General features: G+C 44.8%; 1 protein-coding gene across 5 annotated transcripts in view; it reads left to right on the top strand.

Annotated features, from left to right (window-relative positions):
- The window catches only part of CDK14 (cyclin dependent kinase 14), a 551260-nt gene that overhangs the window by 86375 nt on the left and 446003 nt on the right, over window positions 1-18882 (top strand). Inside the window, exon 1 of one of the 5 annotated variants that reach the window (XM_056519059.1) lies at window positions 4263-4733. The exons of the other annotated variants lie outside the window; for them this stretch is intronic. The gene's annotated coding sequence lies outside the window, so the exon portion shown is untranslated. Of the gene's footprint in view, window positions 1-4262; window positions 4734-18882 lie in introns of those variants that run through there. 5 annotated transcript variants of the gene reach the window in all.

Below are 18882 nucleotides of genomic sequence, written 5' to 3'. Positions count from 1 at the left end.
ACAGTACAGGAATAATACACACAGTAATGTCACAGTACAGGGATAATATACACAGTGATGTCACAGAACAGGGATAATACACACAGTGATGTCACAGAACAGGGATAATACACACAGTGATGTCACAGTACAGGGATAATACACACAGTGATGTCACAGTACAGGGAAAATACACACAGTGATGTCACAGTACAGGGAAAATACACACAGTGATGTCACAGTACAGGGATAATACACACAGTGATGTCACAGTACAGGGATAATACACACAGTGATGTCACAGTACAGGGATAATATACACAGTGATGTCACAGTACAGGGATAATATACACAGTGATGTCACAGTACAGGGATAATACACACAGTGATGTCACAGTACAGGGATAATACACAGCAAAATCTGCAGCAGCAATACGCACGTGTGAAGGCACCCTAACAGTGCTTATTTTCTGTTGCAGATTTTGCTTTACTATGAAGTCAAAAATGTATAGCAGAAAATCCTGTGTATCAAATCGGCGCAGGATACTGTACGTGTGAATACACCATTAACAGGAATAATATTGTCAGTCTGTCATCTAAGTTTAGGAGGATGTCCACTACTGACAGACTGACAACAACCCCCATCATTACCACTACAGACCATATAAGTGATGACATACAGTAATAGGTGACTGACGACAACCCCCATCATTACCACTACAGACCATATAAGTGATGACATACAGTAATAGGTGACTGACGACAACCCCCATCATTACCACTACAGACCATATTAGTGATGACATACAGTAATAGGTGACTGACGACAACCCCCATCATTACCACTACAGACCATATTAGTGATGACATACAGTAATAGGTGACTGACAACCCCCATCATTACCACTAAAGACCATATAAGTGATGACATACAGTAATAAGGACTGACGACAACCCCCATCATTACCACTACAGACCATATAAGTGATGACATACAGTAATAGGTGACTGACGACAACCCCCATCATTACCACTACAGACCATATAAGAGATGTTCCCTACATAAGGTTGCCAGCAAATCCCCCCTCATAGTAGGCGTCAGATTCCCCCTCATAGTAGGCATCAGATCCCCCCCATAGTAGGCGGCAGTTTCCCCCTCATAGTAGGCGTCAGATTCCCCCCCACCCATAGTAAGCGGAAAATCCCCCCCCCCATAGTAGGCGGCAGATTCCCCCCCCCCCCCCCCCATAGTAGGCGGCAGTGTCCCCCACAGTAGGCTAGCAGTGTGCCCCATAGTAGGCAGCAGCAGTACACCAATTACTGGCTCTTCAAACTTGTCAAACCTCCCACCACATTTAACTGTAGATACCTTTTCATAAGAGACATTTACAGTTAAATGCGGGACATGTGGGGGCCGTTTCGGGGCGGTGGGACATCACCCCAAAATCGGTGACTGTTGGGAGGTATGTCACGGTACAGGTATAATACATGCAGTGATGCCACAGTGCAGAGATAATACACACAGTGATGTCACAGTACAGAGATAATACACACAGTGATGTCACAGTACAGGGATAATACACAGTGATGTCACAGTACAGGGATAATACACAGTGATGTCACAGTACAGGGATAATACACAGTGATGTAACAGTACAGGGATAATACACACAGTGATGTCACAGTACAGGGATAATACACACAGTGATGTCACAGTACAGGGATAATACACGCAGTGATGCCACAGTGCAGAGATAATACACACAGTAATGTCACAGTACAGAGATAATACACACAGTGATGTCACAGTACAGGGATAATACACAGTGATGTCACAGTACAGGGATAATACACACAGTGATGTCACAGTACAGGGAAAATACACACAGTGATGTCACAGTACAGGGATAATACACACAGTGATGTCACAGTACAGAGATAATACACACAGTGATGTCACAGTACAGGCATAATACACACAGTGATGTCACAGTACAGGGATAATACACACAGTGATGTCACAGTACAGGCATAATACACACAGTGATGTCACAGTACAGGGATAATACACACAGTGATGTCACAGTACAGGGATAATACACACAGTGATGTCACAGTACAGGGATAATACACACAGTGATGTCACAGTACAGGGATAATACACAGTGATGTCACAGTACAGGGATAATACACATTGATGTCACAGTACAGGGATAATACACACAGTGATGTCACAGTACAGAGATAATATACAGTGATGTCACAGTACAGAGATAATATACAGTGATGTCACAGTACAGAGATAATATACAGTGATGTCACAGTACAGAGATAATATACAGTGATGTCACAGTACAGAGATAATATACAGTGATGTCACAGTACAGAGATAATATACAGTGATGTCACAGTACAGAGATAATACACGCAGTGATGTCACAGTACAGGGATAATACACGCAGTGATGTCACAGTACAGGGATAATACAAGCAGTGATGTCACAGTACAGGGATAATACACGCAGTGATGTCACAGTACAGGGATAATACACACAGTGATGTCACAGTACAGGGATAATACACAGTGATGTCACAGTACAGGGATAATACACAGTGATGTCACAGTACAGGGATAATGCAGTGATGTCACAGTACAGGGATAATATACACACAGTGATGTCACAGTACAGGAATAATATACACAGTGATGTCACAGTACAGGGATAATATACACAGTGATGTCACAGTACAGGGATAATATACAGTGATGTCACAGTACAGGGATAATACACAGTGATGTCACAGTACAGGGATAATACACAGTGATGTCACAGTACAGGGATAATACACAGTGATGTCACAGTACAGGGATAATATACACAGTGATGTCACAGTACAGGAATAATACACACAGTGATGTCACAGTACAGGGATGATACACAGTGATGTCACAGTACAGGGATAATACACACAGTGATGTCACAGTACAGGGATAATACACACAGTGATGTCACAGTACAGGGATAATACACACAGTGATGTCACAGTACAGAGATAATACACACAGTGATGTCACAGTACAGGGATAATACACAGTGATGTCACAGTACAGGGATAATATACAGTGATGTCACAGTACAGAGATAATACACGCAGTGATGTCACAGTACAGGGATGATACACAGTGATGTCACAGTACAGGGATGATACACGCAGTGATGTTACTTGTTGAGCCCCATAACTGCTCCTATACCTGTTAGTTATACCCATGCTGCCAGCAGCTCTTCCCATTCACCCGAACAGGGCTTGAAACATCTATATAAACTTCTTTTGTATCCTTGTTCCTTAATTAATATATATATATATATATATAACCCAACTTTCCCAGACTCCTGAACGACACAATCTGTCTTAACTAGATCATTTGCATCGATAAACCTGTGGTGAGCTTGTGATGAGGGCAGATGGAATTACCCTAGGGGCAGATTAAATTAACCCCTTGTGTTCGTGAAGCCAGCGTGTTGTTTATCCTCTACACCACCCGAAGGTATGCCCCTAGATCCTGGGCTAGGCACGGGGGCAAATAATTACACAGACGCCAAGTTACGGAACAACGGCAGCTTTACTGAGTCAGAGAGGTGTAACAGTCTATACAGCTTGGCTAGGCCCACGGAGGTGACCAGTGACTTCAGAGACCACCGGGCTTGCTGGGACTTATAGTGGACTTGGACAATTTGATGCAGGACCACGCTGACTTGATACAGACTTTTACTGACTATGACAGACTTCACCCCATTTGTAGCTTACCAGGTTTTGACTTGGACCTGGGGGGCAGTAGACTTGTGGATCCGTGGTAGGCTTTGGGCCTCCTCAGGACACCAGACACTCTTTCTCTCAGGACTTGACCTCACTGCACATCGTAGAGAACAGACTAAGAGACTGAACTAGCTTCACCCAGGGTTTATATGGGGGAGACCCGGGAGGGGTCCCATAGGTCACCCTGTAGGTCACATGGTCACTGGTACCTTCCTCGGTTACAACACATAGCAACATTACTTAAAGGCACAGAACAAATTATGTACATTGCATTGGATGACATATACATTGTTTAACTATTCAGGGCACATAGGTGATGGGACGGCCCAGGGGGTCACCGAATGGAGTCTGCCTGACAGGGCAGCAAGGGTACAGGGGGTGCAGCTCCTGTACTGGGCCACCACAAACCAATTGGGCGAAGGGGCTGTATAGCTCTGTGACTGCCACCATGCCCACCCCCCCCTACTCCTATATAATCCCAGTGTATAGTATAGTGTCACTCTCTCTATATACATCTCCCGGCTGCTTTTACTACTGCAGGCACGCCAGAGCGCCGGCTGATTCCTTGGCCGCTCCATAGGCAGGTCCATCCTTATTTCTCGTTCCTCGTCGTCCTTTAAGGTGGCACGGTGTGGGAGCGGCAGGCCAACGGGCTCTTATTTTGTCTGTGCTCGACTAGGCGTGATGCCAGGGAATCCTAAGAGAATATGGTCTGCCTGTTGAGATTTCCCTGCTCGCTGCCTGCGATTCCCCCTCTCCCTGCGCGCTCTGTAGTAACGTCCTTCCCATTCCAGCTTCGCTCCAGTAACATGTTGTGAATTCATTTGCTGAATGACGACCGGCCTGGCTGCGACCGACTGCCGGGGAGAGAGAGAGAGGGAGAGCGAGACGCGTCCGGGAGTTGTAGATGAAACAACCGGTTAAGATCTCGGCACAACGGTGAGTGGGGAATTTATTAAGGTGCGAACCTATCTGCATCTTCTTACCTGATACTACACACATATGTATATATATATATATATATATATCCCGCTCCGACATCACTCGCCTTAACCGTATCGCAACGCCGCCACCGCCTGATTGTAAATTATTCAAAGCAGGATAGTGAATGTGATACATTTCTAAGCTCGGGGGGGTCCCATGGGACTACACCTCACGAAAAAAACCTCCCTGCATAGGATCTCTAGCAAAGGAGATGAGAAATTTGCGACCATTTCTTGCCCTTCTCACAAAAAATCTGGGTTTATAGTTCACTGTCGCTGCCCCTATGGGGAGGGGGGGGGGATGTAGGAGACCACTTTAATCTCGTTGACCCGACTGGGATTTGCACGCAGGAGATGATGGGCACATAAACTGTACATAAATTGCTTCTTTTAAGTATACAGCCTTATAGCTAGCTTACTGCTGCATATATATGGGATTTATAGAGGGATTTGAGGGGCAACAATTGGGGTCAATCTGCCACCCCCCACTTTTAGTGACCACCAAACTGTGGCACGCCAGATGTTGCAAAACTACAACTCCCAGCATGCCCGGACAGCCGTTGGCTGTCCGGGCATGCTGGGAGTTGTAGTTTTGCAACAGCTGGAGGCACACTGGTGGAAAGCACTACATTGAGCTATCCAAATACACCAGAGATTATTATTTTATTTTATTCTTGTCGCTGCATACATGGGATTTATATACTTCATATTAAAAAAAAAAAATATATATATATATATATATATATAAATATATATATATATATATATATATATATATATATATATATATTATTAATAAATTCCTATATAAATACCACATTTGCAGCAACAAGAAGTATAAAAATTTCATATATGCAGCAACAGGAAAGAAAGCTAGAAGGCAAAAAAAAAATGATCTCTGGTGTATTTGGATAACCTAATGTAGTGTTTACCAACAGGGTGCCTCCAGCTGTTGCAAAACTGCAACTCCCAGTATGCTGAGAGTTGTAGTTTTGTAACATATGGGGGGGCCACATATTGGAGGCGCTGACCTAGGAAGCTAAAACCAAAACTCCTTGCATGCATTTATGGGATTTTATACTTCTTGTTGCTGCATATATGTGAAAAAAATTAAATAAAATAAAAAAAATAAATATATATATATATATATATATATTTGAGGGACAAATGGGAATAAATGTTAAGGCAATTGGAATGGATCTCCCCCTCCTTCCCCATACCTTCCCTAGACCTGCTAAAGCAGTGTTTTCCAAACAGTGTGTCTCCAGCTGTTGCAAAACTACAACTCCCAGCATGCCCGACAGACGTTGGATGTCCGGGAATGCTGGGAGTTGCAGTTTTGCAACAGCTGGAGGCACCCTGGTGGTAAACACTACATTAGGTTCTCCAAATACTCCAGAGATTTATTATTTTTATTTTTTTGCCTTATGGCTTTCTTTCTTTCTTTCGTGTTGCTGCATATATGAGATTTTTATGCTTCTTGTTGCTGCAAATAGGGTATTTATATAGGGATTTAGTAATTAATGTTAAGGCGATTGGGGTTAATCTGGCTCCCTCTTTATTACCTATGACAGTGATCCAAAACTGTGACCCTCCAGATGTTGCACAACTACAACTCCCAGCATGCATATATGGGAATCTTCTTCTTCTACTTCTTGTTGCTACCTATATAGAATTTATGTAAGGATTTCAGGGACCAATGGGAATACATGTTAGGGCAATTGTGGGTTAATATGGCACCCACAACTAATAAATACAGCAGTGGCCTCCAAACTGTGACCCTCCAGATGTTGCACAACTACAACTCCCAGCATGCATATATGGGAATCTTCTTCTTCTACTTGTTGTTGCTGCCTATATAGAATTTATGTAAGGATTTCAGGGGCCAATGGGAATATATGTTAGGGCAACTGGGGGTTAATATGGCACCCCCAACTAATACTTACAGCAGTGGCCTCCAAACTGTGGCCCTCCAGATGTTGCAAAACTATAACTCCCAGCGTGCACACATGGGATTTTTATAATTCTTGTTGCTGCATATATGGGATTTATGTAGGGATTTGAGGGGCAAATAGGTAAATGATGTTATGGCAATTGGGGTTAATAGGCCATGCTGGAAGTTGTAGTTTTGCAACATCTGGAGGGCAACACTTTGGAGGCCGCTGACCTAGAGAACTAAAACCAAAACTCCCAGCATGCAAATATATATGGTATTTTTTTTATACTTCTTGTTGCGGTATATATGGGATTTATATAGGGATTTAGGGGCAAATGGGAATAAATGTTAAGGCAATTGGGGTTAATCTGCCACCCCTCCAATTACCTACAGCAGTGGACTCCAAACTGTGCCCTCCAGATGTTGCAAAACTACAATTTCCAGCATGCTGAGAATTGTAGTTTTGCAACATCTGGAGGGCCACAATTTGGAAGCCACTGACCTAGAAAGGTAAACCTTGTCTCACAAGACTATGGGTCATTTATAATAGGTTTATGAGGGGGTTAAATAGAGTATTAATGCATTCAGATGATGGGGTCTTTGGATATACCCTAACAAATAATTTTAGGGCTATTTTATTGTTTATTTATTTATTTTTATTTAAAAAAAAATTCCCCCCCCCCCCCAAAAAAAAAAAAATGTAAATAAATAAATAAATAACAATAAAATAGCCCTAAAATTATTTGTTAGGGTATATTCAAAGACCCCATCATCTGAATGCATTAATACTCTATTTAACCCCTCATAAACCTATTTATTATAAGTGACCCATAGTCTTGTGAGACAAGGTTTACCTTTCTACGTCAGTGGCTTCCAAATTGTGGCCCTCCACAAGGGGGAGGTATCTAAAAAAAAATTGTCTCCCCCTCAACTTTTCTTTTGGAGGGAGGGGTACTTTGGTTCATTGGCTTAGTAGCAATAAATCTGGGGGTCATTGGTAAATGGGTAAAGCCAACACATTTGGCCCCAATGATCGACCACAACCCTGCAACTTGGCAGCTCCCGATACTGCAGCTCATTCGGGGTCCAGAGGATCAGAACTAGAGATGTGGAAATGTCATCTTAATGCCAATCTTCTCCTGACGTTATTTACTTACGGAAGCCAAGGGAGATGGTGGTTATTTGCCTATCCTTGGCCAGGGCGGATTGCTAGAGGTCTTGTGGGGAGTGTAGATATAGGATGAATGAAGTTGTCCGCCCTCGGATATTGCATAGAAGAGCCTTGGAATGGAAAGAAAACATTGTAATGAATGGTTGGATGTGAGGCCGATTATATAACAATACATAGTTATGGCTGTAATACAGAGAGATGGAGGATATAGAGGAACAGGTGTGTTTTCACTTGATATGTCTTAAAGGAACCTAGGCGTAAATGCCTAATTTAATTTTAAACCATAACTCTGTCTTTTAGCCCCTTAAAGGAGTACTCTAGTGCAGAGTACTTCTCCGTCCTGCCCGGGCTGCAAAAAAAATGAAAATGAGCCATCTCTCACCTCCCTGGGTTCCCGCGGAGCGCCACTACAGCTGATCGGTCCTCCGGTCCATCCTCTTCATACTTCCATGTGATCGAAGCGTCACATGGCGCTCAGCCTATCGCCGGCCGCCGCAAAGCGACATGTGACGCTTCGTTCACACTGAAGTATGAAGAGGATGGACCGGAGGACCGGTCAGCTGTAGTGGCGCTCCGCGGGAACCCAGGGAGGTGAGAGATGGCTCCTTTTCATTTTTTTTACAGCCCGGGCAGGATGGAGCAGGAGAACCTGTCATGGTCTTGTTACATTTTATAATCCTCCCAGTTCACTGCCCCCATCTTGATAAACCACCCCCTGCCCTTATTTTTATTATTTGTTAGTTTTCTACCTTGATATTGTTCTGTATTTCCTGCTCAGTCTCAGTCAGATTCACAGACTGGGGAGGGGGCCTTCCCCAGCAGGCATGACATCACCTGAAGCCATAATGGGGAGAATTTCCTCCCTCACTCTGCTACACACAATCCAGAGCAGTTCAGTGTGAGATGAGCTATGATTGGTTAAGGCTGCAGCCCCCCCCCCCCCCCCAGAACTCCAGACTGCATTTCCTGCTTTTGGACTTTTGCCAGGCCAGCAGGAGTCCAAAGTCTGTGCAAGAGCTGGGGGGAAATGTGCTATGGACAAGTAGGGAGACGCCTAGTGGCAGCCTTTTTAAACACAAATAAAACATAGAAAACTTCATTATTATTATTATTTTAAACAATGTACATTAGAAAGATGTTTTATTTACCATAAGGAGTGTAGTAGCAAAAATTTGTTTTAAAGGGGTACTCCGCTGCCCAGCGTTTGGAACAAACTGTTCCGAACACTGGAGCCGGCGATGGGAGCTTGTGATGTCATAGCCCCCCCCTCATGACATCACGCACTGCCCCCTCAATGCAAGCCTATGGGAAGGGGCGTGCCCGGCATCACGCCCCCTCCCATAGACTTGCATTGAGGGGGCGGGGGTGACGTCATGGGGGGGGCTATGATGTCACAAGCTCCCAGCTCCAGCATTCGGAACAGTTTGTTCCAAACACTGAGCAGCGGTGTACCCCTTTAATGACAGTGCCCATTTAAAGAACCATGCTTAGATCACCATAGGACCTCATAGTCATCTTGGTTATCACTGAACCCTAAGGTGGTGTTAGTGATTAACCATAAAACTCTACTGTGATATAAGAGACTGACTGTAGAGCCCTATGGCAATGTTTTCTGGCCAGAGACCCCTAATGGTAACCTTATTTATCATAAAATCCTATAATGATCTTAGTTACTGTAGAACATTGTGATGATCATACTGACCATAGAACCCAATGGCGATCTTACTGACCATAGAACCCAATGGCGATTTTACTGACCATGGAACCCAATGGCGATCTTACTGACCATGGAACCCAATGGCGATCTTACTGACCATAGAACCCAATGGCGATCTTACTGACCATAAAACCCAATGGCGATCTTACTGACCATAGAACCCAATGGCGATTTTACTGACCATGGAACCCAATGGCGATCTTACTGACCATGGAACCCAATGGCGATCTTACTGACCATAGAACCCAATGGCGATCTTACTGACCATAGAACCCAATGGCGATCTTACTGACCATAGAACCCAATGGCGATCTTACTGACCATAGAACCCAATGGCGATCTTACTGACCATAGAACCCAATGGCGATCTTACTGACCATAGAACCCAATGGCGATCTTACTGACCATAGAACCCAATGGCGATCTTACTGACCATAGAACCCAATGGCGATCTTACTGACCATAGAACCCAATGGCGATCTTACTGACCATAGAACCCAATGGCGATCTTACTGACCATAGAACCCAATGGCGATCTTACTGACCATAGAACCCAATGGCGATCTTACTGACCATAGAACCCAATGGCGATCTTACTGACCATAGAACCCAATGGCGATCTTACTGACCATAGAACCCAATGGCGATCTTACTGACCATAGAACCCAATGGCGATCTTACTGACCATAGAACCCAATGGCGATCTTACTGACCATAGAACCCAATGGCGATCTTACTGACCATAGAACCCAATGGCGATCTTACTGACCATAGAACCCAATGGCGATCTTACTGACCATAGAACCCAATGGCGATCTTACTGACCATAGAACCCAATGGCGATCTTACTGACCATAGAACCCAATGGCGATCTTACTGACCATAGAACCCAATGGCGATCTTACTGACCATAGAACCCAATGGCGATCTTACTGACCATAGAACCCAATGGCGATCTTACTGACCATAGAACCCAATGGCGATCTTACTGACCATAGAACCCAATGGCGATCTTACTGACCATAGAACCCAATGGCGATCTTACTGACCATAGAACACTTTTATCTGAATTACCATAGACCTTTGGTGATCTTGGAGACCATACAACTAAGCCTAATGTGATGTTATCATAAAACCCTATGGTGGTCTTAGTCACTGTAGAAATCTGGGAGTATCTTAGTTACCATGAAACCTTACAATGATTTAATATGAATATCCAAAAGTAACTACAGTGCATTTATGCTATGGCTGCCTTAAGTTGGCCTTGGGCTCCATTCCCATTTAATTGTTTTTCAATGGCAAAAATGAGAGAACCTGCTTCAATACCAGAATTAGAAAGATCTTAAATTGTATTAGGTAATCTATTATGGGAATTTTGGGGCATTTATTCACATAGGGCAGGGATGGTGTTAACAGAATTCTCCACCTCTCCCCTTCATGCACAACATCAGCAGAATGCTGGAAGCTTGTATTCTGTGAATGGAGTGGATGTTGGCACATTGTGCCCATAGATGGTCCATAGATTTTAGGTCTACATTTATGCTATTATTAGTCTTTATTTTTAATTTATCATGATTGTTCTTGTTTTTATTAATTATTATTATTATTATTAATAATAATAATAATAATAATAATAAAAACATTATTCTGTTTGCTGTTTATAAAAAGCACAAAAAGCATAATAGACATTGCATAGCACAAGAAAAAGATGGCTGCTTTATTCCAAAAAAAAAAAAAAAAACGTCGCCACACCAGTCCACATGCTGTATCTGGTTTTGCAGCCCAGACCCATTAGCTTAAGTGAGGCAGGACTGACAGGCTGGGTTCATACTACAGAACTTCCGAGTGGAATCCAGCGGGAAAAGTTCTCCTGGAAATGACATTGCAGCAGACTCCCATGGTTTTCAATAAGATTCTGTACATCCTGGATACGGCAGAATTTCCGCCATGGAAACATCTGCCACGGAAATCCCGATTCTGGTCACCGATGAAAAAAACTGTCATGTCAATTATTTTAGGGAAATCCACTCAGAAATGCATTGCTGTCTATGGAGAGAGTGCATTTCCGAGCGGTCCTAGCACCGGCATATCCAGCCAGCGCCTTTGCAGAATGTCCATCCATGTTTTCAGGGTGGGCATTCTACAAATATTCCACCATGGGAACATAGCCCGAGATTGGGTTTATGCTACGGAATTTCAGAGAGGAATTCAGTTATGAAATTCCGCCCAGAAATTCCGGTGCAACAGAATCCTATTGGTAGCTATGGGATTCTGTTGCGCAGGATTTCGAGCAGAATTTTTCAAAACGAAATTCCGCTTGGAAATGTTGTAGTATAAACCCATCCTCTGGTCATGTTCACTGCTTAGTGTGCATTACAGACGTTCTGCCGCAGAAATGTTGCCTCTGATCTTGCGCAATATCTCTGCGGAATCCACGCCAAATGCATTGCCGTCTATGGGGACGGCAATGTCCCCATGGTTGTTCCTTGGTATGAACCCAGCCTAATAGGAAAAAAGAAAAAAACAGCTCACCGCCCTGTAGATATCTTTAGAGGAGAACCTTGAAAAGTCCCAAGGAAGGCACAGAAATGGTCCAAGCCGCATGCTTGGTGTGAATAGATCCAAAGAAAAAGCTCCCAAAAAAATGAAAACATTTAAAATCCAAAAATGTATTTCACATAATTAAAATGAAAAATTGAAAACCACTAAGGTGAATTATAAAAGCATAGCGGAAACTCCAACGCGTTTTGACCCATATGGTTCTTAGTCACGGCACCCATGACTAAGAATCACATGGTTCGAAACGCGTCGGTGTTTCCGCTATGCTTTTATAATTCACCTTAGTGTTTTTTTTTTCAATTTTTCATTTTAATCATGTGAAATACATTTTTGGATTTTAAATTTTTTCATTTTTTGGGAGCTGGAGTTTGCAACTCTTTTTCTTTGAACCCTGAACCCAGCCTAATACTGGACACCAGTCACTGACAGGAAGAAAGCGGCCATGTTTTTCCGATCCTTTTCCAAGCCCTTTTTAAATCAATAGTCAAATGATCCCCATCTGTCACCTGTATTGATCCGCTGAGTGCGTCAGACGCCCTCCGATCAACCCAATGTCATTATCGTATATATGGGAACATTTTTACAAAATGATGTCGCTAATTAATAAGTGCGCGCTAAACAAGGAGGCCGCGTGCGCTGGCAGCGACCTCCAGCTATAGGAAATAATTAAGAATTCATCAGAAGTAAAGATGGAATTTAATTACGCTCATGGATTTCCTTCAGGGACAGTGACCAAAATAATCTGTGTCAACAGGACGTGCTGTATCGGTCTCCGTGCTCTGTGTGTGTTTTAGCTCTGGCTTGAAGGGAAGAGGAAATGTGGCGTTCACATGGAATAATAGATACAGTGCAAGTGTGCAACAAATCTACAGCCCCATTTGTGTCACATCCTCCCCCCCACCCCACTGCCATAAGAAGAGTACATACAGCTGTTGCAGAACTACAACTCCCAGCATGCCCGGACAGCCATTGGCTGTCCGGGCATGCTGAAAGTTGTAGTTTTGTAACAGCTGGAGGCACACTAACATCCCATATACAGTACGTGCATCTGCAAACAGGGCAATAGATGTGTGTCAAAGGGGTTATCCAGCCTTATAAAATTGATGGCCCATCCTCAGGATATTAGATCGGTAGGGGTCCGACTCTGGAACCGCTGCCGATCAGCATGAAGGCAGTAGCTCCTTCGAAGAGCTGATCTGTGGGGGGGTCGAATCCCTGCCGATCTAATATCCAGAGGATAGGCCGCCATTGATTTTATAAGGGTGGATAAACCCTTTTAACATCCCCATGAAGAAAATCTCAATGCTTAGCTTGGCAAAACCCGTATACAGTACATGCATCTGCAAAGGGGGTAATAGATGTATGCAGGGACGTGCACAGACACTTTGGAGGGCAGGGGCTGAACTGAAAAAAAAAAAGGCACTTTATATAAATGTCCACATAATGATGCCAGACTGCCCAGGGCACTTTTAGGAGTAACATAAAAAGGACACGGGCTCAAGCCCCCTTTCTAGTCAACCTGTGCACATCCCAGGATGTATGCATACTGTAGAGCCTTATTTATATGATACTAGCAGAGTACATGCGTTACCCGGTCTTCTTATCTAAACCTTGTAGGAGAAAAAAAGCAACAATGACTCTCTCGCCCTCACGTCCCGCCCTCATATCTGATCCTCATATCTAGTCCTTATATCCCATCATCATATTCCGTCCTCATAGCCTGTCCTGATATCTCTTTCTCATATCCCGTCCTCATATTCCGCCCTCATATCTGATCCTCATATCTGGTCCTTATATTTCATCATTATATCCCATCATCATATCCCGTCCTCATATCCCAACCTCATATCTCTTTCTCATATCCCGTCCTGATATCTCTTTCGCCTGTCCCGCCCTCATATTCCAACCTCATATTCCGCCCTCATGTCCCGCCCTCATATCTGATCCTCATATCTAGTCCTTATATCCCATCATCATATCCCGTCCTCATATCCCAACCTCATATCCTGTCCTCATATCCCGTCCTGATATATCTTTCTCACATCCCGTCCTCATATCTCTTTCTCCTGTCCCGCCCTTGTGGTGTCCCGATGCCGTATTGCATACCGTACCTAGTGTGGTGGTCCCCAAAGTCAGAGTAACTACGCTCAGGTAGGATCCCTCAGGTGGGACAACCTCTAGTCGCCTCTCCTCTACTCTAATTCACTAATGTTAATACCTGTATATATTTAATAATAATAATGTATATTTAATATAATGTATAGTACTTACCTTATTTAGCGTCGCAGGACCTTCGGTCATGTGACCATGTTAATATCCTCTATGGTATGTTGGGGGACCTTTGGAGGTCCTTGGGTCACATGTTGCCCACAATCCTTTGTAATGGTGATTGACACAAGTATTGGACCAATTAGCACTAGTCCAGGCCCTGCACATAAAAGGGAGCTGTAGCCAATTATCGCTCTCTTGGGTTGCTGCTCTCGTGGATGCCGGACTAGCAGGACGGATCTGCGCAACTTGCAAAGCCACGCTAGGCCTGAAAACCTACCGGCCTCAGCGGAACTAAAACCATGAGTTCTAAACTACCCCCGCTAAATCTAGCGTGACTACTGGACCGCAACTAAATCCCCTAAATTCAGTGGAACAGCGCATAATACCTTAAAAACTCTCAATTGCTAAAGTCCCAACCTTTCCCAACAATCTCTAAAGAAAGCAGTTGTATGCATAGAGGCTGTTCCGTTTATGAAGCTTGCAGAAAATCTTCAGTAAAAGTTATACCTGTTTCAGAAAACTCTCCGGTTGTGGACATTCTATTATTATCTACCTCCCTATCGCTCTTGGGAAGGGTGGCGGTAGGACAAGCATTACTGAGGAGCCCTCACCCTGGCGTCACGAATAGCAAGGGTTAACAAGCACCCTTTAATCACCGCACAGCTACATTCCCCATACCCTACTCCTCCAGGCTATCACACCCTCATATCCCAACCTCATATTCCACCTTCATGTCCCGCCCTCATATCTGATCCTCATATCTGGTCCTTATATCCCATCCTCATATCCCAACCTCATATCTCTTTCTCCTGTCCCGTCCTCATATCTGATCCTTCTATATCCCATCATCAAATCCCGCCCTCATATCCCAACCTCATATCTCTTTCTCATATCACGTCCTGGAATTTCCATTAGAAACGCGGGACAGATTCCGTGCAGCAGCCTCTCATTTTTTTCCACTGTACAGTACACACAGGGGAATTTCCACCTTGGAAATTGTAGAATCCGCAATTCTGCACAAAACCACATTGCTGTCAATGGGGCCAGCCCACGTCCGCACGCTCTTAGCGCCAATTCATTCCAGCAGCACCTGCTACACATTGAATTTCTGTCTGGAAACAGAAAGACCCCTAAACATATCACAGGCTGCTGGCTCCTCTGGCGCTCAGCTTGAAGGAAACCTTTTGCAGGTGTTCAGTTTCCCTGCAGCGCCACCATAGGAAAAATAAAGCATTACACAGTTGCTATAGAGAGATGTGCCAGGTTTTGCAACTCATGAGTTGCTCTTTTGCCCCGACTAATAAATAAGGGTCCTGTAAATACCCCCCCCCCCAACAACTCCTTTCACTTTCTCTGTTTTCTTCCCGTTGACACTATAATACGTGCCCCCCCCCACTGTGATTTTAGTTCTAGGTCATGCGTATTTACTGCTGTAGCTTTGCCATGCTGGTCTGTGGAGGTTTACAGCAATGTCTTGGTTGGAGCGATGTCTTCATTAATCACATCCAGACAATATGAGATCCTGACACTGTAGTAGCGGGGTGTGATGAGGGCAGGTGTTGTTACACTAGGGGCAGATGGCATTAACCCGTTGTATTCGTGACGCCAGGGCGTGGTTTAGCCTATAACCACCCGGAGGTATGCCGCTGGATCCTGGGCTAGGCATGGGGGCAATAAAGACTCCGACGCCAAGTTAAGGATAACTGTAGCTTTACTGAGGGTAGACAAATGGTAAAGTCTATACAGTTCAGCCAGGGCCCAAGGAGGTGACCAGTGACAGAGTCCTTAAGGGGTTGCTGGGACTTGTAGTAGGACTGGACAATTGGACAAATTAATGCAGACCACGCTGACTTGACAGATGACAGGGACTGACGTGACTTGACTCATAAAGCTGTGACTTTCTCTTACTTGACTTGATGGTGGCTGCAGGACTGGACTTTGAGGTCTCCAACACTCTCGATACACACACTAGACAAGACTGCACTGGACCTCAGCAGGAAGAGAGAGAGAGAAGCTCCACCCAGGGCTTATATGGGGAGACTAGCAGGGAGCCCATAGGTCACCCCTGGGGTCACCTGGTCACTGGTACCTCCTGGGTAACAATCACATGACATAACTCTTAAAGATACAACACATTTTATAATACAATACACTGTAGAACATATGTACAGGGGGGAAACAGGTGCGAGGGGCCCTGGGGACACTGAAGGAGGCTGCCTGACAGGACAGCAAGGGTACAGGGTAACATCTCCTGTACTGGGCCACCACAACACCTTCTGTGAACAATAGACTGGAATTGCTGTTTTGATCATGTTAGAAACCGAGGCATAAAAAGTGACGCTTGATGTGCTGGATTGATGCAAATATTCGCCGTGACCTCTAATGTGAATTATGCATTTGTCTTGCCTGGATTTTTGCCAATTTTTATTTTGCCTTGTGTTAAATGAAAATTTACCTTTTCAGGCTTATATATGATGTTGTTGTTATTTATTATTATTATTATTATTAATAAAAATAATTAAAATAATAACAAAAAAATAAAAAAATATATATGTGGTGTGCCCACTCTCCTCTCATGCTATGCACAGACATGTACTCCACAATCTCCCCACTCTCAACAGAATGCCTTGCTGATTGACTGACTAGTATGGTTCCTCCATGACTGCAGTCCATAAGGGTTCCAAACCCCCCGTACCTTGTCAAACTTCACCACGGCCACGCGACGGCGTTCCAGGGGTGGCTCACCCTCTCAGGGATGCTCCAATTTTCTTATGTACAGGGCCTCCAGGGTTTTGGTATCTTATTGCTGTGCCTGTCGCACCTCAAATGGTATCAGCTTCGGCCCATACTTCTCCATTCTCTTAGCCCTCAGGCCTTCCACAATTTCAGCCACTTCAGCGTCTCTTTTGGCCCTTTCGGACTGGGCCAGAGGAACTGGGGGATGGGACTTCCCTGGCAGGGAAAGAATGTGCTCCCTCATTTATCGGATCAAACTGGGCTCATCGCCGAATAATCACTTAGGCAAAGGTGGTGATGGTGTAGGGACAACAGACTTCGGGGGGTTTGTTCGGGGTGGAAGGAGTGGTAGAAATTGCAGCCTCCTGTGGGGTACTCACTTCTGATTCTTCCTTCAGGATTTCGGCCCAGGACCCCCAGGTCCGGTGGTGAGGGGACAGCCTCACTGGCGATGATGCACCTGATGACTTGGATGTTTCCTCCTCTGGGGTTGCTGGCCAGTCCCCGTCGTACTCCGGCAGTGGGACTAGGGGGCAGGCCTCCGAGGTAAAGAAGTTGCAAGCGGTCAGCCAGTTCTTGGAACAGCTGCGCCGCGGCAACTTGCCGGGCCTCCGGCGCCATCTTGGGACTCTCCACACGTGCGCTCACTTGTTCCGCCATGTGACTCCTCTCTGCGTCTTCCGGTATACTGTGTACTTCCGGGCGTGTGGTCCATTTTTATATTTGGCTCCAAGAAAATGGCCGCCGGCCGGAAGGACATCAGTGGTGCACCGCTGACTTCCACTCCCCCGGCAACGAGGGGCGGATCTTCACAGTGACAGTGACATGATTTCCACGCCCCAGGGTGGGACATTGACCAGCGTGGGACATTTTTGCATGCTTCTCCGGCGCATCTTTAACCCGTTCAGGTACAGGCAATGCTGGATAACGTAACATGGCTTCTTTTCTAATTTTGCACATAGTTTTTGCGATGTTGGCAGTTTTCCAAACAGGCAGCAAACTTTTCTTGACCTCCCCTTCTATTTCACAAGCGTTAAAACACATTATTAACTCCTTCTTGTCATGATGCCAGGGCATGGTTTAGCCTTAACCACCCGAAGGTAATACCTCTGGTCCTGGGCTGGGTACAAGGGCAATGAAGATGCCAACACCAAGTTACAGACAACGTTAGCTTTACTAAGGGTAAACAGGTGATACAGTCTATGCAGTACAGCCAATATCCCAAGGAGGCGACCAATGGCTGCAGACTTTAGGCTTGAGGCCTCCAGTGCTCCGGACACAGACACTGAGACGACTGCACTGGACCTCAGTAGGAGCAAGAATGATGGAAGAGACAGATTGTAGCTCCACACCTGGTTTTTATAAGGGTGTCTAGCAAAGAGCCCATAGGTCACTTCAGGGGTCACCTGGTCACTAGTGCCTCCTGGGTAACAAGCACATGGTCACAGTAATTAAAGAAACATTACACATATGTACATAGGGGATAACACTGAAGGGAGCCCTGGGGACATAAAGGGACTCCTCTGCCTGACGGGGCAGGAGAAGGGTAAAGGGAAACACCATCCCGTACTGGGCCACTGCATATATGATTTATTTGTTTATACAAGGTTGCAGTCCATCTCTGAAAAGAGAGAGGTCCTTTTGACAAACCAGCATTCCCCTCCCCCTCTGATCCAGAAGGCTTCTGCAACGGCCCAGGACTGATGGCCACCTTC

This window comes from Hyla sarda, chromosome 5 (genome assembly GCF_029499605.1).
Source record: "Hyla sarda isolate aHylSar1 chromosome 5, aHylSar1.hap1, whole genome shotgun sequence".
Taxonomy (NCBI): Eukaryota; Metazoa; Chordata; class Amphibia; order Anura; family Hylidae; genus Hyla; species Hyla sarda.
This window is presented reverse-complemented; position numbering and strand designations above follow the sequence as displayed.